We start from the raw sequence: 22,508 nt of genomic DNA, 5'->3' as shown, positions 1-22,508 counted from the left end.
TGTTTTACGCTAATGAGGCCAAAAATCGCAACGGCAAATTTACAAAATGGTGCAGCGCATGCATTGCACCACTTTGTAATCCTTTGCGCTGCATTATGACAGCACGAGGTGTAATGTATGCAAAGAGGGTGTTCCTCCATTAGCTCACAGCAGGGGTTAAAAGGAGGCATGCCATTGTTTTCAATGGGCCTCAATGGGCTTTGCAAGATTAGCGTCAACATTTTTTAAGCTAATCCTGCAAAGCTCCGAACTAGCTGCAAACATTTTGATGCTAGTTCCTCTAACTGCCACCATGGTGAGCCGTATCTTAGATACGGTCTTAGGTACAGCGCACACATGGTGGTGTTAGGCGGGCACTAAGGGGTGCAGTGCCACTTTTCTTAAATCAGGGCCTATATGTTTAAATGTTTTATCTTCTAGGTTTGAAAAATACAAAATATGGAGGAGTGAAGTTAACCCACCCAGTTCTAAAAATGGTGATTGTTAAAAGAAAAATGATATTGTATTGCCAGAGTGAGTGGTGCATCTGCATTCTTCTCAGAATATCTGTCACTCTTGGGTGCCTGGCTTAACTTGTTCAGTAGGTAAGCTGGATTGTTGAGCTTTTACCAAATTTCCTTCGTGCAAGAGAGGAGATGGCCTGCATATTGAAAAAAACAGAAACTGTATTGTAGAGTTAAGGAGAAGGACATAAGAAAGCAAGGTAAGCTGCATGAGGAGTCAGGAGTGTACAAAGAAGACTCAAAGGTGGAGCAAGAACATAAAGAGGAGTTTCACGTTTAAGCCAGCAATGCAGCAAATGCACACTTGGCAGCATTTCCCAAATCAATGCACATCTCTCCGGTCCACAGAGCTGAGTGAGTACTAGGCCTCAGAGTCTTCATCATCATCACGGTTTCTCTTTGAAGTTCTTCTAGCTGTTGAGGTAGTCCCGTCCTGAGTCCTTCCATCCTCCTCTTACGGATTCCGAGTAAATCTGTCCCACTCCCAACACGAGCTAGCCAGACATGTGTAGTGTACTGCTGTTGAAGAACAAACTGAGAAACAGAATAAGAGTATTTTGTGATTTGTGTTTGTTAATTAAAGTGACTGGTTTGGTCTCTGAAGAGCTTGAAAGAAGGACCAGACCCTGCAGGTAAAGTTCATTAAATTTGAAAAGCCAATCACCTTCAAGTAAAAATGATCATCCATCAGTCCCCAAACATTGCAAATCATGAAAATTAAGTTTACAAATTTGTTGAACCTCCTCCCTCACAGTCTGCCACCACATACATCATCAATCATCACTCACAATCACTAAATGCATCATCACTCATTGGTGTAATAATTAGTAGTTACCTCTTCCAATCCAAGCATGGTGATAGATGCAAAATTGTATCTCTTCTTTGCTGCTATCAACACATTTGAGATTGGCACTGGCAGTCTTTTACTCAATAACCTTCTGGGGCAGCCCTGCTAGGTGATGCAAAAAAAGGATAGGTAATGGCATGTGAGGGAGGCAGGTGTTGTCTCCAATGTCCTGAAGGCAATATGGAGCCTTCTTCACTACACAGAGGTCCAACTCTAATTCGGCCATGTATATGACAAAAAAATGGTGGGCAGCATAAATCTGAAACAAACATAATGTTCCACTAGCTCATTTTTTTGGCAAATAAAGAAGTTCAATGAGAAATAATTAAAAAGTTCTATGGTGGCACTGGGATACTCAGGAAGTAGAGTTCCTCCTCAAACTCAAGTGGTTCACGCAGAAGATGGTCAGCTAACACACTTGATTCTGAACAATCATCCTCTTCCTCATTCTGTGGTGTTTCTGGAATGATGTAATCAGGTGATGTGAAATGTTGGTTTATTTTGATCATGGTCAATCTCTCCATGTTTTGAGGTGTTCTTCTGTAAAAAGTAAAAACTGTGACATCTGCACTGAACCCACACTTGGCTACAGGACAAGCCAGATACTGTCTTGCCAGCCTGCTGAGCTCTGGCCATTGGCACATTTTCCCATACCAATACACCAATGGGTTTTGATCCACATACATCTCTCAAGATATTCCCGGAACATCCTCTGAATGGTAATTGGTGCTGCCACTTGCTCAACCTCTTTTGCTTCTGCCTCTCCACTGGATTTAAGGCCTGCCACTTGAAACCAAGCCAATGTAGAGGTTGAGTCCAATTTTCTTTTGCTGTTGTTGCCGGTGTTCTTGTTGTTGGTGTTGGCTGCTGTCATGAGACAACACTGTCCTCTATAGAAGTTGAAGGCAGCACACTAGAACTTTGGTGTGGGACTCTAAGATCAAGCCAATCCTTTTCTTGTATTTTGAACACCTGTTTCATAAAAAGGAATAACAATGGGCAGAATTTTTTTGTAGCGTGGATCAAGTAGGGCGGCACAGGAGGAGAACATCCACTCAAAAGCCTATTTCTAAGTAGACAAATCTACTTGAGGTGGATTCCTGCTCACGAGCAGCACTATATCGGTTCTGTTGTGGGCGGTAGCAGCTCGAGTGATCATGAAGTTCCACACGTGCTTGTTAGAGGCCTGATATTATCCTGGCAGTCACGAGCGAGCACCAAAAACAAATCTTACATGTGTGAATGAAAAGAAAACCTCTGCTTCACGTCGGATGGCAGAATTTGTGCCTCGGTGCTACTCCAAGTGGCATGAATTGCCTGAATGCTGAAATCTCAGTGAGCAGACCGGAATTTTCCACCCTGGCCTGCTAGAGATACACAGAACTAGCTGCATAACAATGGTGAATACTAAAGACTTTCACCTAAAGTGAGTGTTATCATGCACTGCATTTACCACAATGCATCTGGATGAATTGTGTGTTGATATGCCAGGCACTCTGCTCCCTCCTTCCTTTTGTGTCTGGTTTGTTGTTGAGCTGTGAGCTGACAGGCTCTGGAAGGTATCTGTGCTCTGGGTGTGGTACAGAACTCTGTGAAGATTGTGTGCAGCATTGTCAGCACCACCACATTTAAGCTGTTACTCTCTGTTAAATGAGGACAAATAAGCTGAAACACATGTCTAGAGAAACACAGCGCTCGCTGCACAAAAGTGAATACTAAAGACTTTCAACTAAAGTGAGTGTTATCATGCACTGCATTTACCACAACCACAATACATCTGTATGCTAGCAAGCTAATCAGTATACTCCCTCCTCCCATTTAGGCAGCCAAACCAGGTACAAGAATGATAACATTGAAGAGGAGAAGGCCCAATTCAATAATGTACATGCAGAGTCACAATTGTGTTGTGATAAATGGGCACAAGGGATGAGAATCAACTCCACCCTCATCCCGAAGGACAGGATTCAAAGTCCTTTAATTTGCCCAGTAGGAAATCCAATGACCCAGTCAAAGACAGAACAGAGGCAAGGGACTCGCAGGGGATAGGCTCTGCAACCATGCTAGTGCCAAGGAATTGACCAGCAAGGTCAATTCAATCAGTTCCAAACTTTATTCAACTTTGTTCTAAAGTCACAAAAGCACAGTTCATAAAATATATATACATTCCATAGTCAAATCTAGAAATGAACTAATTATACATGTATAAAATCAGATTAGACCCATTAAAAATAAACTGAATTCATAATACATTAACACAATCGATTCATAAATCCCACAGGGATTGACTCATTTATGGGAAACGCTGTGAACGACGACTCCGTAACAACAAAGTTGTGGTTAACGAAAGCGGAACAATGCTTTCCTTAACCACGACTTCATTGTTTTGTGCCTTAACCACGCATATGCTGAACAACGCACATGCGTGGTTAAGGCACAGAAGAAGGGAATCGGCTGAGGAGGACGACGCGATGAGTCAGATAAGTGGGGTGGGGGTCTGGGCTTTTAGTTTTAGGGGCGGGGGTGGGGGGTCGGGTATTTTTAGTTTTAGGGGCGGGCGGGGGTGGGGGGCTGGGGTTTTAGTTTTGGGGCGGGGTGGGGGGTAGGGTATTTTTAGTTTTAGGGGCAGACGGGGGTGCGGGGTTGGGGTTTCAGTTTTAGGGGCGGGGGTCAGGGTATTTTTAGTTTTGGGGCGGGGTGGGGGTTTTAGTTTTAGGTGCGGGGTGGGGGGTCGGGGTATTTTTAGTTTTATGGGCGGGGGTTGGGGTTTTAGCTTTAGGGGAGGGGGAGGTTTAGGCTTAGGGGAGGGGTATTTTTAGTTTTAGTGGCGGCGTGGGGGGTCGGGTAATTTTAGTATTTGGGGCTGGGGGTCGGGGTGGTTTAGGTTTTTAGGGGTGGGGTGGGGGATTGGGGTGGTTTAGGTTTTAGGGGTGGGGGTTGGGGTGGTTTTAGGGACCGGGTGAGGGGTTGCGGTAATTTTAGTGGTGGGGGTTGGGGTTGTTTTAGGTTTTAGGGTTGGGGGTCGGGTATTTTTAGGGGCGGGGTGGGGGAGTTTAGGTTTTAGGGGTGGAGTGGGGGCTCAGGGTAGTTTTAGGGGGGTGGTTTTAGGTTTAAGGGGTGGGGGTTGTGGTAGTGTAGGTTTTAGGGATGGGGTGGGGGTTGGGGTTGTTTTAGGGGTGGGGTTTGGGGTGGTTTTAGGTTTTAGGTGTAGTTTGGGGGTCGGGTAATTTTAGGGGTGGGGTGGGGGTTGGGGGTGCTTAGGTTTTAGGGGCAGGGTGGGGGACTCAGGGTAGTTTTAGGGGGGTGGTTTTAGGTTTAAGGGGTGGGGGTTGGGGTACTTTAGGTTTCAGGGATGGGGTGGGGGTTGGGGTTGTTTTAGGGGCAAGGTGGGGGTTGCGGTAATTTTAGGGACGAGGTGGGGGTTCGGGTAGTTTTAGGGGCCAGGGTGGGGGTTGGCGTGGTTTTTGGGGAGGGGGTGGGGGGTTTCGGTAATTTTTAGGGGTGGGGGTGGGGAGCCAGGTGGAATGCATGGTGGAACCATGCATGCCTATCACTAATGCCTTTACCAGGAATGCCTTTACAACGTAAAATCGTTTTTAAGGCATTTGTGGTAAAGGCATTAGTGGTAACAACGCAGTTGTTGTTCCGACCTCGTTGTTCAAGCATGCGTTGTTCCAGCATGCGTTATTCCGACATACATTCCTCATTCATAGGCCAAATGTAAACAGTATGATAAAGAAATATAGAATATAAGATATTTCACTATTTACAGAGAGGAGGAATTTGATTCATAATGTAAGGTTTCCAACGCAAAAAATCTCAGTATAAAAAAGTGTCATATTAGTTAAAGAAATCAAATACTGAGGCATACCAAAAGTATAATGAAAGGCTGTATAAATTTGAATTGTCAATTTTTGACTTTCTACTAATGCTCTCTGTTCATCTCTAAACTCCAGTAAAAGAGACTTTGATTCTTTTTTCTGCAATGGCACAATGGACTCTTGATTTAAAAAAAATAAAGAAACATTAAGGCCCCTATTTATACTCTGTTTACGCCGGCTTTGTGTCATGTTTTTTACACAAATCCGGTACAAACTTAACTCCATGTTTATATTTTGACGCTAGACCCATCTAGCATCAAACTATTGGGGTTAACGTAATTTTTTGCCTGCGGAAAACTACCTTGCATCAATGAGATGCAAGGTAGGTGTTCCTGGGCAAACAATGACTCTAAGACCCTTGTGCCTTATTTATCCTCCCGTGGAAAAATCACGCACGGGAGGAGAAGGGCCTTAAATAATGGCGCTAAGCCTGCTTAGCGCCATTATTTAACGCCTGGGTTAGGGCAGGCATTAAGGGACCTGTGGGCCATTCTCCATTGTCAGAGACCATGGAAACAGCCCACAGGTGCCCTTCCTTGCACCCAGGGACACCCCCACCCACACCTAGAGGACACCTAAGGATGGGGGGACCCATCCCAGGTAAGTCCAGGTAAGTGCTTTTATTTATTTTTTAAGTGCCATGGGTCGGCCTAACTTGGGCCCCTCTACATGGCACTGTGCCCAATGGCCATGCCCAGGGGTCATAAGTTCCCTGGGCATGGCCATTGGGCTGGGGGACATGACTCCTGTCTTCACTAAGACAGGAGTCATGTCCATGGGGGTTGTGCATCAAACAAATTACACTAGTCAGGGTAGATTCATTTTTTTTTACTCCAACCTGACTAGTGCCATTCTTTCACGCACAACCTCCAGTTAGCCCTCCGCCTCCCCCACCTAGTTAGCGTCATTTATTTTTACGCTAACTGGGCCTTAGCACCGGCTTGCGCCATTCCTTAAATATGGCACCCGGCTGGCACTAGCCAACGCTATAATTGTTTACGCTAACACAGGTTTGCAACAAAAAGTATAAATCTGGGCCTAAGTGACTGAAGACACTTTTAAAGGTAGGCTAATCAAGGAATTGTCATTACGTAGCTGAGGCAGTCTTTAACAATATCCCTGGTAGGAGTAATTTTAGGCTTAGAGCAAATTGCATGTCAGTGAAGAATAAGCTTTGATGAACTACCATTTTCTCATACCATTTTCCATGTATGAAATTCCCAATTCCCTATATACAATGTATGTTAAAACAGATTGTGGTAATGCTAGGAGCCTTCCTACAATGTATTCTTTTGCTTTAAAGAATAACTGTATTGGAAATATCCTGTATTCCTGCCCCATAAGTATTGGAGGAGATAAATTTACTTTTATAAATACTTAGTATTTACTTAATGGGCTTATTGCTCACCCTTGTGGCACATCAGAGTGAAACTTCATTTAATCTGATAAACTGTAGAAGTCTGACATTCTTCAGCCATCCCCAGCTACCATGGTATCAAATGGATTACCTAAATACGAGAGAGTTGCCACACTCTTGGTTTGATCTTCATTAATTGGATCAGTGTGGATTTAGGTTTCCTTTGCCCACAAATCATTCATTTTTGATTGATTTTAATATCACTCTCTTTCATAAGGACGGTAAAAACATCAATTACCTTCTGTAATCCATTAGCAATCCTAGCAGGAGGACCTCATCGTCTGCATGTAACAACATGGGGATGTGTCGGGATCAGATTTTAGGTAATTCTGAACTACTGTCCTGTAAAATGTTATCAATGTTTTTAATATACAACGAGGAGAGAAAGGGGATTAGGACTTAACCTTGCCCCTCACCTCACATTAACAGTTATGGTGCATTCACCATTTGATCCATAACAGACTCTGACAGTAGCCCTTTCATATAACCTTGCCAAAATAGAGATTTATTCTACTAGAGCACCAAGGAGTATCATAGTTTCCCATAATGTGGCATTGTTAACAAGGTTGAAGGTGCTACTCAGGGCATGAAGATGACTCACGTCACCATAGTAAACCCCTCCAGAACCGGTAATGCATGTTGGTGAGAGTAGGACAGTCTTCTTCCCCAATTGTGCTCTGCCCAATAAAGCACTTCTCAACAGCTTCACATACGAGTCCAAAAGGGATAGGTGTTGGTAGCATTTGGGGCTACTCCTACTGCTCTTTATACAAAAAGGGATAATAATTATATCCATCTTAAAGGTAATTTCTTGGTTCCAGCAGCTTTTATCACTGGTGTCAAAATTAGCACCATAGATCTATGAAGTGTGTAAATGCGTGTACTGGAACCTCATCTGATAATGGGGCCTTCCCCCAGTACAGATCTCAGGACAGTTCTGGCCTCCTGACAAGTAAATATTGGTACATCTGAAGGTGGAAATATAGAGGTCTTATCTTTATTGTCATTGCTTGAAGGGTTAGAAGAGTAATTGAATATTAGTCTGAAATGTTAAACCCAATCATCAGAGGTTACCAGAGAGTCAAAATAAGGGTCCTCCTTTTCTTTTAGAAAGTCATATTTAATGTTTCACAAAATAAAGTATTGTCATTTGTATTACTGGCTTGCACAAGGCATCCAACTGCATTTCCTTTTTCCCCTTACCTAAGGATAGTTTATATCTTCTCCTGCATTGTGGGCTATTGCTTTGTCCCTAAGTTCTATATGCAATGTATCTTTCAGTTGTTTTGGAGCTATAGTGCATTCATCATCAAATCACCCCTTTGTTTTGACTTTCTACCCTCTAACTGATGAAGTGAGCATATTATCAAATGATGCACATATGGCTTCAAAGCACTTTATCAAATGGCAATAACCAGGTTCATTATCTAGGCAGGTCTCAATCTTTTTCTATTCTCGTTAACTACTGCTGCAATAGGTGTGGTAGGATTCACTTCTTCCCATTTTATTCTCACACCACTAGATCTACCCACTGTTATAGCTGCGATTTATCTGGGATGGGAGGTTCTTGTTGAACACAGATGATACTAAGGGATTACAATCACTTAAGAAGAGAGGCCTAACATGAAAATCAATGATAATTGACAAAAGGTTTGATGATGCCAGAATAAAATCTATTTGACATCTGCAACAATGTCTCAACAGGTGTCAATAAAGACGCAAGTTAACATATGAATAAGGACACAAGAGGAAAGCACCAAGTACATTACTGTGTTTATATTATCAAATCAGTGAGCAAGAGAATATATAGCAGCATCAACATTTATCTAGTAGACTGCATCAATGCAGTGCAACCTGTCAGTACCCCAGTGGGATCCGCCAAGTAACATTTGAAGAAGGAGCACAAGGGACTAAATAACAGCCCAGTAGACCGGACCAAACTGAAACCAAACTAGTAGCTCTAAGATTCATTGCTAGGTGTGAATTGCCCAAAAAAACTTGTGTGGTCTCCAGGGAAAACACAAACCACCCATAACTGAGTATAGGATTATGTGGAGAACAAACCCAACTGAATAACCAGGTAAATAAACCATAAAACAGCACTGGTCAAAAGAAAGAAAGAAAATAAAGAAAAACCGTGGCCCTTCATCCACCCAATCTATGCCAGAAAGAATAATAAAAGATAAGGCAGATAAAAAAAATTGAGAATCACAGAATAGCAACCATTAAAAAAGATGTATCACACAGGCCCTGATTTATACTTTTTGGGGAAAAACTGCACTAAAGCAGTTTTGCACCAAAAAGTTTAGCAACGGCTTGCACCATTTCCATGCACCAGCTGGGCACCATATTTATGGAATGGTGCAAGCCGGTGCAAAGGGTAGGCTAGTGTAAAAAAATGACATTAGTCGGGTGGGGCTGGCGGTATGGAAGAAGGGGATTTTGCACCAAAACATGACATTGGGTAGGTTAGAGTAAAAAGAATGACTCTAACTTGCTTGGAGTCATTTTCCGATGCAAAACCATCCATACCACATGACTTCTGTCTTAGAAAAGACAGGAGTCATGCCCACCACCCCCATGGCCAGCATAGGGGACCAGGGTCCCCTGGCCATGGCCATTGCACCCAGTGCCATTCAGGGGGCCCATTTCAGGGCCCCCAATGGCACTCAAAAAAAATACTCACCTGTACTTACCTATACTTACCTGGGATGGGGTTCCCCATCCTCCACAGTCTATCTGGTGTGGGTGGGTTCCACCATGGAAATAGGCCCACAAGTCCCCTAACGCCTGCCCTTACCCAGGTGTTAAGAAATGGGGCAAAGCAAGTTTTGCACCATTTTTTGACCCCTCCTCCCTCCTGTGCACCATTTTTTCACGGGAGTATAAATATGGCGTTAAGGCCATAGAGTCATTTTTTGCACCGTAACGCCTACCTTGCATCTCATTAAGTCAAGGTAGGTTTCCACGTCCCAAAAATTACTTTAACTCCATAAATTTGACGCTAATGTAGTGCAAACAGAGTATAAATATGCCCCATAATCACACTGAAACAGACATCATTTGGCAAGTGATTGATCAGTCGGTCCTCCCCCTGCAGGGAGGTGATTTGACACAATTGTTACAGTGCTGTGAGTGCCATTGGATTACATGGTCTGATTCTGTCAACAATGACCTGAATACTCTTGATGAGTAGAATAACGTGGCGACTTTATAAATACTGTTTTCTCTCAATAGAAAGCCTTAACTCAAACGTTTGAATGAACTGTTGTTCTTATTTGTCTTTCTCCAATATGCTGCTGTTTAATATTAATGTCATATTAATTAATTGATGTATTTCTTTAGAAATTTATTTTATTTTTATTTGGTGTATACATAGTGCATAGTAATTGCCTACTGTGAAAACATAGTATGTTGAATTTCATTGTATATGAAAACACTCAATTGTGCATAATTACATCTTTTTTTATGGTTGTTAATCTGTGATTCTCACAGATTTTATCCTGCCTTCTCTTTTAATATCCATTCTGACATGGATTGGGTGGATGAAGGGCCACTATTTTTCTTTCTTTTCTTTCCTTCTCTTGACCAGGGCTGTTTTATGGTTTATTTACTTGGTTATTCACTTAGTTTGTTTCGGTGCTCTTTGGACAGAGGTAAGCATTGTGAACTCTCTTGACTCATTCAGTGGGAGACACATGCTCATACTTCACATTTTTGGTCATGAGAGTGGTCTTTCTTTTAGGTGCCTGTGTTTGAGATTCCCAGTTGTTGTGTGACTATTGCCACAATCCCCTGAGGTGTGAGTGGCTTTATGTGGGTTGATCCTTATTGACTAACATTGGCTAACCATACCTCATCCAATTTTTGGAGGTCAGTTTAATTTGGACATTCTACACTGGCACCATTTTATTAGAGAACTACATAGCATTGTGTATTATTTTATTTTTAACCTTCAGGTATCTTGGACAATGTAATCTTTATATAGGATTCTGATTGTACTCATCCTCTCTAATGGACCTTTAGACCATATTGGTGTTTGATTCCGGCCTTATTGTTTCATAATTCTCTCAAGTTCAGCTGTACTGTAACTCTCCCCAGGTTTACCAATCAGGTTGGTGCATTTTAGCTTTATCTTTATCCTCCCTTCAGCACAGCCCTGGCCCTTGTTCTTTCCACTTCTAACCTCCTCCTTCTTTCCTTTGATGGCCCAACTTAATTCACATGCGTTATTGTTCTGATGGTGACCCTAAATATTTGGGGTCAAAACGCCATCAACACCTGACACAGCAAAAGCATTTGACTTAATACATGATTCTCTAAAAAAATGTATTTTTTTGTTCTTGTTTATGTACTAATATCATATATATTTTTCACCTGTGTGCTGTCTTCTTTCCTTTTTAATGTGCATCACAGGAGCTGTTAATGGGCACTAGTTTATGTGTTCAATTTCCTTTATTCACTGCTTTTATTGTTGATAAATGTTGATGCTACTATATATTCTCTGCAAAAAGAACAAATGATGGACAGAATGCTGAACAATGCAAACATTTACCCCCATCACAAAGATCTGGGTTTAATCCATTTTTTTTGCTCACCACCCCACCCCAGTTTGGACCCAGCCATATGCAAATCAGTCTTGACGATGTCCCTCATGGGAACAGTCCAGCCCGAACTGCCAAGCCAGGTGCTCCTGGGATGGAAACAAACATCCTAGGATTGGTTTCAAGGCATCACCCTTTATCAGCTAGGCTGTCTTGAATCCAGTGGCTCAGTGAGCACAGGACCCCCATCCGGACATACTCTTCCCACTTGGGGCCACAAATGCAAAAATAACAGCTGATTGACGGAATGCTGAACAATGCAAACATTTACCCCCAATCACAAAGATCTGGGTTTAATCCATCTTTTTTTGCTCACCACCCCACCCCACCCCAGTTTGGAACCAGCCATATGCAAATCAGTCTTGACCCTGTCCCTCATGGGAACAGTCCAGCCCGAACTGCCAAGCCAGGTCCTCCCAGAACCAGAAACAATCATCTTAGGACCGGTTTCAGGGTATCATCCTTCATCAGCTAGGTTAGCTTGAATCCAGTGGTGCAGTGAGAATGGGACCCACATCTGGGCACATCCTTCCCACTTGGGGCGACAAATGCAAAAAGAACAGATGATGGACAGAATGCTGAACAATGCAAACATTCATCCCCAGTCACAAAGATCTGGGTTTAATCCATAGGTTTTTTGCCCACCATGCCACCCCAGTTTGGATCCAGCCATATGCAAATCAGTGTTGGCCCTGTTCCTCATAGGAACAGTCCAGCCCGAACTGCCAAGCCAGGTCCTCCCTGGACCAGAAACAAGCCTCCTAGGACCAGTTTCAGAGTATCACCCTTCATCAGCCAGGCTATCTTAAATCTGGTTTAAAGAGTAATAATACAAATTGATAAAAGGGAGAAACTGTGAATATATTCTGGTTTTTAACAGAAAATAAGAATGAGATAAAAAAAACCTTAGCCTACATTTTGCCCTCCCTATAGCCGATGGATTGGCAGCGTTGAAACAGGCAAGAAACCCTGAATATCAAGATTTTCTACCACCCAAGTTTCTTGAAGGCTACTGGTCTGATGCTCACATACAAAATTGTGCCAGGCACTGCACTCCCTTTTGTTGGTAACATCAATAACATTCCATGAGATAAAGGTCAAATTAGTACTATTCCTATCCTGGCTTTTAGGTTTCACGAGAGGGGCATAGTAAGAATAACCTCTATATTAGTATGAGAATCATTCTTCAGTGAAATAGCTAAAACAGCTGACCTGTTCCAACCTTTTGCAAGTCAATCAAGAGCCTTTCTAGACTAATTTATCAGACTAAATGAAGTTGTACTCAGATTTGCCATAAAGATGGGGAAACCTGTTAAAGGGTGCAACATTATCAAGATGTTCAAAAGATTTAAGACTGTTAAAAGTGGGACATTGACAATCGGTGTAATTCATTCCACTCCACAAATTATGTTACGGTTTATAAAAATGCCAAAGTGTAGAGATACTATTTTCCTAATATTATTACTAGTGTTGGGTGGAACTGCCGGAGTTTTGCTACACAGAATTCCATAGAGTTACAGAAAAATTCTGTGAGATTCCACAGAGATCTATGAGTGGGTGGAGAGGTCAAGAGAGAGTTACTTGGAAAGGGAACCCCTGCTCAAACCCTGTGGAAAACAATACCAATATCAAGCAAGTATGGGAAGGACCAATAAGGCCTACTGTCATCACAGACCTGTCAAACAACCCTGAACTCTTTGAAAAAGAAGAGTCCTGCCATGAAAGGCACATACCCACTAAAGGATCATGGAGTTAGGGAGAACCCAAAAGCCAGGGCCTCATCACACTCATGCACTATGGACCTTAGTACAATCAAACACAAACAGAAACAAAAGCATACCAAAGTCAGAACCACAGCAGCATGTAAAAAGGCCTGCTATTGGGAAACCCTACTCTAGGTGTACCTTCATAGAGGAATGGGTAAAATGCACTTTGCTACATAGTTTGCCTATATAAGATCACATTGACCTTATTAGTGGTGTTTCCAAATGCTTCATTACCTCAGAATTGTTCTTATGTTTTACTTTTTTCCCCAAAAATATTGGTCCATATTTGTGAGAAATTGCCATAGGGCAGTGCTGCAAGTTTTCTTATTGCACTGCCCTACGCCAATGTGAAAGTGCAGGAATGCACCATATTTATGAAATATGGTGCATTTCTGTCCTTTCCCCCTGCTCTGACACACAATTGACTGCCTATCACTAATGCAGGCACCCTTGTACCATGGTGCAAGGGTACCTGTGCTGCATGCAGGATTGTGTTTGTGGAGGAAGGGACACCTTCCTGCACACAAAAAATCCAGAGAGGCATTTTCCTCTTTCGATGTGTGCTGCACAATGCAGCACATGTGGAAAGAGGAAAAGACGAGGAGAAATGAAAATATTTCTCCTCGTTACGCCTGCTCTGGGGAGGCATAAGATTTTTGCACTGCCCCAGGTTTAGCTGATTTTGTAAATCTGGGGCAGCATCAAAATCCATTGAGTGTTGCATTGGAAAACCCACCACAACACCCGTGAAACACCTCCCTGGTTCAGAGTAAGGGAATGCAGCAACCTGTGCTACTTTGTCTTTCTCTATATCTATGAGACCATGGAAAGCCACACAAAAGTGGCTTTGCGTGTGGTGGTGCAGCCTCTCATAAGCATGCCCCATTAAGATTAACTGCTGCATGCAGAGCTGCTGACTGCCTTTTAGAGATCATGACCAAAATGTTGCACTTGCGTTCCCTAGAATCGAGATGCTGACATACTATGATCAATTGGTGAACTCCAAAGAATTTGTCAAAGCCATAAAATGAGGTCCTATTCAACTGAGTAAAAATATTTCTTCTTAACCCTTGGTAACCAGTAAGCTTGCCAATTAACCAGACAGCCAGATGGATAACCTACAGTTCAGAGTCCCGGTATGCAAGGGAAGCACGGAAGTGTAACTTAGAAGCATTAGTTCTGGCTTTACAGCTGGGGTCCAAAAGGCCATGAATCCCCAGGGGCGCCAACAGCAAACATGACACGCACCATGGGCCTGAATTTGAGGGGGAAAAAAAAATAACTAATACCACACTTTAAAAATATGGATTGCAAAACAATAACTTGTCATTGGGCTCTGAGACCACAGCAAGGCATTGGCCGGCCTAAATATGAGGCTTGCAGCAAGCGTTTTCAGTCATAGTAATGCAGGCTAGGATGGAAGTCATGCACCCAGGGCACGTAATTTGCAAGATGTGATCAAACTTTTCATCCAATCCTTCGCCTTCCTTGCTCCCCGAACTTGGAACAGCCTCTCTAAGGACTCGATTGCAATATGAACTCCCTAGCATGAGAAAACTCACCTATTCTAACAATGCCTGAAATCAGATAATTAATTAATTTCTCTTTGCTACTGATGCATATATTTGCTTCCCAAATTCTTCTTGTAGTTGTGATTTAGTCGTTCTTACACCTGTAGACTGTACCTTTAAATGTTGCTGATAGAGCGGTCCGTAGTAATAATTTACCTGTGTTCGGACGCTCTTTAGGCCGATGAATCTTTTGACTAAGTGGGAACTCTCTGTACTCTTAATCAATCAATTTCATTAAATCAATAATCAATAACGAACATAAGCAATACCCTGAACAACATAACACTTGACAATTAATCCAGAATACATTTCGGCGAACCCTGACCTTTCAGCCAGGAATAACCACACCAGTTTATTGCAAAGTTAGTAAATTTATTTCCCTATATTAACAAAGCTAGCACAATATAGATATGTCTCAACACCAAATGATAAACATAAATGAACATTAATAGCTGTCCATAGCGGCGAAACAAGTGCAATCTATGTAGCATTTGAATCACGAGGCATTCGATAATAGCAATGCAAATCACTAATACGATAATCTGTAATGAACTAATAGCATACATTTAGTCAGTATAACAAGATCTCAAATTGCATCGTGCAACATATGGAATCCTCGTCTAACCTCAAATTAGCATCGGCATGTGGGACTTCATGCAAAAACAATTTAGCAACATTAATTTAGAAAACTCCTAACTAGGGCTCTTATCAAAATCAGCAGTTGGTTACCTAAAAGGAACACAATGCAATTGTACAATTTCCTTTCATATTTACCAATTACGATCAGCATACAAGGAAGTCTTCGTCTCACAGGTACCGTTCTTCGGTCAGCATGGGTACCGTTTCGATCGGCATAGGACGGGGCAAAGGGGCAAGGGTGGACGGGGCAATTGCCTCACGGCGGCAAGGTAAACTACTACTTCATGCAAAGGGATCAAATCAAAGTTGAAGTCTCTAGGGCCAGAATCATTTAAAGTCTCTTTCTCTCGATTAGAGAAAGCATCAAAGTCTCTCAAAATGGCGTCGCAGCAAAGTGGGCCATAATAGCTACGAAGTCTGCAAAATGGCGGGTATCGAGCTGGTAATGGCTACTTTCTTCTCGTGCACCTGATATTTATAGACAACAGTTCGAATCCAGTAGGGTCTCCATTGGAGGGTTCATAGGTTAGCTTCAAATTGTCCAATCAAAAACGACAGTTCTCAAGCTTTCACTTAAGCATACATTATCCTTGGAGATGGGTACGCAAGTTGCAACATTGTCTACCAATTAGCTCACTTTCAGAGCCTCCATTGTCCGCACCTGCAAATCGACCTTGGAATAAAGAGAAATATGCCAGGCTGGCACGAAACCTTAAGATAAGCATGTGAACGGTTTCTGTGGAAAAGTACAGCTTCAAGCAAAATACATGTTTATTAGCACAGTGGAAAAATACGAGCTTCTAAACCGTGAGACCAGGCAACTAGGCCAAAGCCTCCGCTAAAGTAATGCTAAGCTAATACATTTCAAGCAAGCAAATCATAGCACACGTTTACGATTATGTCGGATTAGTGCAATTCTAATACATCACGTTATATAAAGCACGCGTATAAATGTTGGCAAACTACTCTGAGGGCACATTTTGTCCCCGTACAATCTTTATTAGTTCGGTTAAAGTCACACATGATTATTTCACACTACGTTTATGCGTTAATAAATCAAAACCTTCATTTTCTGCTTCATCATTGCTGGCTAGTTCTAAGTCATCTTTTGTTTTATTTGAAGAGATCTGTTGGTGTGGTAAGGTCCCTGCTACATAAATACCACTATTAAAATAAAACAATTAAACGTTCATTGATCTACAGACTTGATATGAACCAACGTATTTGTGGGAGTGTATGACAAGAAACATGAGCCAGAGCACTGAACAGACTGAGACACCATGGTAGTGGTCATGCACTCCATAAAAGAGGTAGTACATGTTGGAAATGGCCCTTTCTGCAAGGTCATCCATAGACGTTTTGCCTTTTCCCTCCACTTCCTTGCTGAATTCCTTTTTGTTAGATTTAGGACTCTGGGGAACTTACCACTGCTTTATCTCTGCTTAAAACATGGTAACATTGGCTTACCCACAACTGGCATATTTAATCTACTTATAAGTCCCTAGTAAAGTGCACTACCTCTGACCAGGGCCTGTAAATAAATGCTACTAGTGGACCTGCAACTCTGATTGTGCCACCCACTTCAGTAGCCCTTCAAACATGTCCCAGGTCTCCCATTGCAGAGGCTGTGGGTGCAGTTTTAGCCTGCTATGTCGACTTGGCAAGTTAACCCACTTGCCAGGCCCAAACCTTCCTTTTTAATACATATGTTACCCCAAAGGTAGGCCCTGGACAGCCCAATGGCAGGGTGCGTATGTTTATAGGTAGGACATTTAGGCCCTGATTTATACTTTTTGGTGCAAAACTGCACCAATGCAGTTTTGCACCAAAAGGTTTAGCACCGGATTGCACCATTTCTGTGCACCAGCCGGGCACCATATTTACGGAATGGTGCAAGCCGGTGCAAAGGGTAGGCTAGCGTAAAAAAAATGATGTTAGCTGGGTGGTGCTGGCGGGATGGAAGAAGGGGGTTTTGCACCAAAACATTAAGTTAGGCAGGTTAGAGTAAAAAAAAAATGTCACTAACCTTCCTAGAGTCATTTTCCGACGCAAAACCATCCATACCACATGACTCCTGTCCTAGAAAAGACAGGAGTCATGCCCACCACCCCACTGGCCAGCATAGAGGACTAGGGTCCCCAGGGCATGGCCATTGCACCCAGTACCATGTAAGGGGGCCCATTTCAGGGCCCCCAATGGCACTAAAAAAATATATATATTTACCTGTACTTACCTATACTTACCTGGGATGGGGTCCCCCATCCTCCCCTGTCCCTCTGGTGGGTGTGGGTGTCCCTGGGGCCTGGGAAATAGGCCCACAGGTTCCCTAACGCCTGCCCTGACCCAGGTGTTACAAAATGGTGCAATTGACCCCTCCTCCCCCCACATGCGTGATTTGTGCACAGGAGCATAAATAAGGCACTAGGGCCTTAAAGTCATTTTTTGCCCGGGATTGCCTACCTTGCATCTCATTGATGCAAGGCAGTTTTCCACAGGCAAAAAATGACTTTAACTCCAATATTTTGGCACTAGACATGTCTAGCGCCAAAATATAAATATGGAGTTAAGTTTGCGCTGGATTTGCGTAAAAAAAATGACACAAATCCAGCGCAAACAGAGTATAAATATGCCCCTTACTGTTAAGTTTTACCTGTCCTAGTAGTCAGAAACTTGTAAATTCATTTTCGACTACTGCAAGGCCAACATCTCCCCTAGGATTACCTATAGCTTCCAATTGGGAAGTGATGGGACCCCCAAGTTTGGTGTCTCTGGAATCACAATTTTTAATCACAACTTATGATGAAGGTGGATTTAAAATTGTAATTCTGAAAATGCCCCTTTTAGAAAGTTGTAATTTTCTTATTGTAGCCGTTTGGTGCCTTCTTCCTTTTCTAGAGGCATGTTTAGCTTAACCAATAAATTTCAAATATTCTAAATATTTTCGCAATTTGTTTAGCACATTTTACAAATTGATTTGCCTTTAGTGAATTTAGTAATGACATGTATTACACGTCAACTGGGAGAGGCTCAGTTTAGGAATTTAAGTTGATACTGCATGTTCTAAACAGGTGTTTGTACCCAGATGAACTTCAGTTTTTCCATATCAAGACTCATAACACACCTCTGCTACTGTCTTTCAAAACTAACCCTCGTGCTCAAATAAAGGTGTTAACGCGTCCCTTTATGACTAATTTACTCACTTTGGGACTCATTTTAGGCCAATGAATTTTTTTACCCTGATTGAAGACACCTTAGGACGAGATAACTAATCAGCATGTCAATCAATATGTCAATAACGTCATCAAGGTTTACCGTAGTAAGACAATTCAGATTAGTCAAAGACATTAATAAAACTCAGAAACCATCGTGACCTTTCAGTCATGAATAACCACACCAGTTTAGTACTATTATATGAAGTTTATTCCCTATTGATTACAATTCTACTAGTAAGTTTATTAGTCTAAAAACCAAGAAACAAATGAGCATAGTCACAATATGGCAACTCTGATAAGATTTCATCAAAGCAAGAATCACGAATTTTAGAATATAGCACAACGTCAACATAGGTTATCCTTAGCAAAGAGTCATTTTCACATTATTTCAACAAAGCATAGATTCAGTCATTTGTCTATTTGCGTCTGTTTAGCGAACCCATCATCTAACCTCGAATTAGCATTGGCATGTTGGGCTTCATGCAAAACAATTTAGCAACATCAATTTAGAAAACATCTAACTATGGTCTCCGTCAAAGGAAGCAGTTGGTACCTAGAAAGGAAAAGCAAACAGACAATTACAATATCATTGTCATATAGTTACCCTCCGTATTGGGTCAGCACACAGATTCAGTCTTCGTCCTCAGGGCATCAGTTGATTCGCCATCAGCTAGGAATTTAGCAAGTCGGGTAAAGGGGCACTTCTCTCATAAGGAGGTAAAGTGTAAACGGGCAAAATAAGGCTGGTTTAAAGAACCAAACAGCAAAGTCTCTATGCAGAGTAACAAAGTGTCTGGGTCAATAGCAGAATTTGCAACAGCATCAAATCAGGTTAGCAGCTTGTCATAATCGGTTTTTCAGAGTCAATTCAGGTTAACAGTGTTACATCCGGTAATTTATCAGTCTCTTTTTCAGCTTTTCAGCTTTCCAGCTTTTAATTTTCAATTTCAATTTAACACAGTCTCTTTCTAATGTTTAATTCAGGTGCCGTAGTGTTGACCTGGAACCTCTCGATCAAAACAGAACACCAAGAATTCTTGTTGCCATTCAGCTGATGTTGCATACGCCCATTCAGGACCTGCGTACCTTCTGTTTGCAACTCTCTTTCTTTTCAGTTTGCGTCACCCTGTAACTCTTCTTCACTAAGATCTTTCCTGGTTGTGTCAACTTCTTCCTCTATTGTTTCATTAGGGATCACTTTCTCTCCTGCAGCTTGTGGCTCAGGCAATTATCTCCTTTAAGTGTTTTCTTTCTGTTTGGCCTTTCAGGACGTTGAACAGCGCCCTCCTCTTGTGCTATGGTGTTTTCTCTTGTTGGCTCTGCAAGCGGCTCAGGAGGAGTCAGAACACCTCGACTTCCTTCTGCCTCACTCCCTTCACCTTCAGGGTCTGTTATGGGCTCAATTTCAAACCTGTATCCGTCTGCTGCTGGGAGAACCTCTCTTTGTGTCGGTTCCCCTGTTACCTCAGCTGAGATAGGCTCACCGTCACCCCTCTGGAACTCGTTTTGAGTGACTGAGCTGTCCTCAGTGGGCTCTCCTTCAGTCTCAGTTCCCCTTTGAATACTCTCCGGCGCTGAGACTTCCTTCTCTGCAGCTGTTGTTTTGGACACTTCAAGTTCCTCGTCATTTGGACACGTCACCTTTTTTGTGTGACTGGCATCTATCCAATTTGGAAGACCTGCACATTTCACAGCAGTAGTAGTTGTCAGTATTACTTGATACAGCCCCTTCCAACGTGGCTCCAGACACGACTTCCTCACGTGTTTCTTGACAACAACCCAGTCACCGGCTTTCATGGTGTGACCTGGATCACTTATCGGTGGCAATGTGGTAGCCTCCACCTGGTGAGAGAAGGAGCGGACCACGTCAGCCAGACCCTTGCAGTAGTCCAACACCATATCATCCGTGATATTCACAAGAGCATTTGCAGGCACTGCGGGCAATCTCATGCCCATGAGAATTTCATGAGGAAACAGTCCTGTTTTCTTGTCAGGTGTGTTTCTCATTGACATCAGCACTAATGGCAATGCATCTGGCCACTTCAAATTGGGAGTTGCACACATTTTTGCCATTCTCGACTTCAAGGTACCATTCATCTGCTCCACTAGTCCTGAAGCTTCACGACGATAACTAAAATACAGCTTCTGCTCGATGTTTAATGCAGCACTCAAGAGCTTAATTACCTCATTGTCGAAGTGTCTGCCCCTATCTGATTTTAAAGAGATCGGGAACCCGAAACGTGGTATTAACACCCTAAGCAGTAGCTTTGCTACTGTGAGACTGTCATTCCTACGTGTAGGGTAAACTTCAATCCAGTGGCTGAAAATGCACACAATCACCAACACGTACCTCAATCCTCCACACACAGGCATTTCAATAAAATCCATCTGCATTCTGCTAAATGGACCTCCTGCTCTCCCAACGTGGCTCATATTCACCACAGTCCCTTTTCCTGCATTCATCTGCTGACAGATGATGCACCTATGACAGATAACCTCTGTAGCTTGTCTGAATTTTGGATTGAACCAATCGATTTTGAACAACCTGATCATCGCATGTCTCATAACATGTGCTTGACCGTGGTAAAACCTCGCAAACTGTGACAAAAGACTGTGTGGCAAAACTATTTTTCCCTCTTCTGAAACCCATAAGTCATCAGACCTCTGTACACATTGCATTCTCTACCAGGAACGTTTCTCCTCTTTGCTAGCACGTCCCTGCAGTGATTTTAACTTGTCTAATGTGTCAACCACCCTTAATGCAAAGTTTAAGCATGTTTCATTTTCAGTTTTAGGTAACAATTCCCACTGGTCTCGAAACGATATACAGTTCAATGCACAAAACCTTGCGACTTGATCTGCATATCGTTTCCCATTGACACAAAATCTTGTGACTTCACATGAGCACTGCATTTCACCACGGCAATTTCAAGAGGTAACTGAATCGCGTGCAACAAATCCTTAATCTTTTCACCATTTTTCACTGGAGAACCAGAAGAGGTCATGAAGCCCCTCTGTGACCATAACTGGCCAAAATCATGTACAATTCCAAATCCGTATCTGCTGTCAGTATAGATAGTGACTTTCAGGTTTTCAGCTGCGTGGCATGCCCTAGTGAGAGCAATTAATTCAGCCACTTAAGCAGAATACACTCTTTCGAACAAGGAAGCTTCTAAGTTACCAGTGATTGTATACACAGCATATCCAGCTCTCACTACTCCTACTGCGTCTCTCAGGCATGAACCATCAACAAAAATGATGTAATCATTTTCTTCCAGTTGGGTATCTTTAATATCAGGTCTTGGTTTGGTGCACCGATCTGTTACCTCAAGACAATCATCATCTACCTCCTCGGCATTATCAATGTCTGCATTTTCAATAGGAAGTAAAGTTGCCGGGTTCAATACAGTACATCTCTTAAGGGATACATTCGGTGACCCCAGTATAATTGTCTCGTACTTAGTAAGGCGTGCATTCATCATATGCTGCGTCTTGGTTCGGGTTAACAGAATTTCAACTGAATGTGGGACCATTACTGTTAAAGGAGGTCCCATCACTATACCGTCACACTGTGTGAAGCTTTGACCAACTGCTGCAACTGCACGCAGACAACCTGGTAAGGCTGCTGCGACTTGGTCCAAAGTAGCTGAAAAATATGCTACTGGGCGGTTTGCACCTCCATGGACCTGTGTCAGGACAGACAAAGAACAAGCATCACGTTCATGACAAAACAGTACAAAAGGCTTCGGTTAATCAGGCATACCTAAGGCTGGTGAACTGCACATGCTTTCCCTCAATTCCATGAATGCCTTCATCTCTTTTTTGGACATGGTTATGGCACCTGGGCCATCCTGAACTTCCTTAACAGTCAATCTCACCAAAGGTTTAGAGATAATCGAGAAGTTGGGAATCCACTGACGACAGTAGCCCACCATTCCCAAGAACATCCTAACATTTCTTTTTGTTGTCAGGGGATTCCTCTGCAGTACGGCTGTCACCCTTTCCTTGGATATTTTTCTCGACCCTTTCTCAATCAGGTGACCTAAGTACTTCACCTCTTTCTGACAGTAT

This window comes from Pleurodeles waltl, chromosome 1_2, assembly GCF_031143425.1.
Source record: "Pleurodeles waltl isolate 20211129_DDA chromosome 1_2, aPleWal1.hap1.20221129, whole genome shotgun sequence".
NCBI classification, from domain to species: Eukaryota; Metazoa; Chordata; class Amphibia; order Caudata; family Salamandridae; genus Pleurodeles; species Pleurodeles waltl.
Note: the sequence above shows the minus strand (reverse complement) of the source record.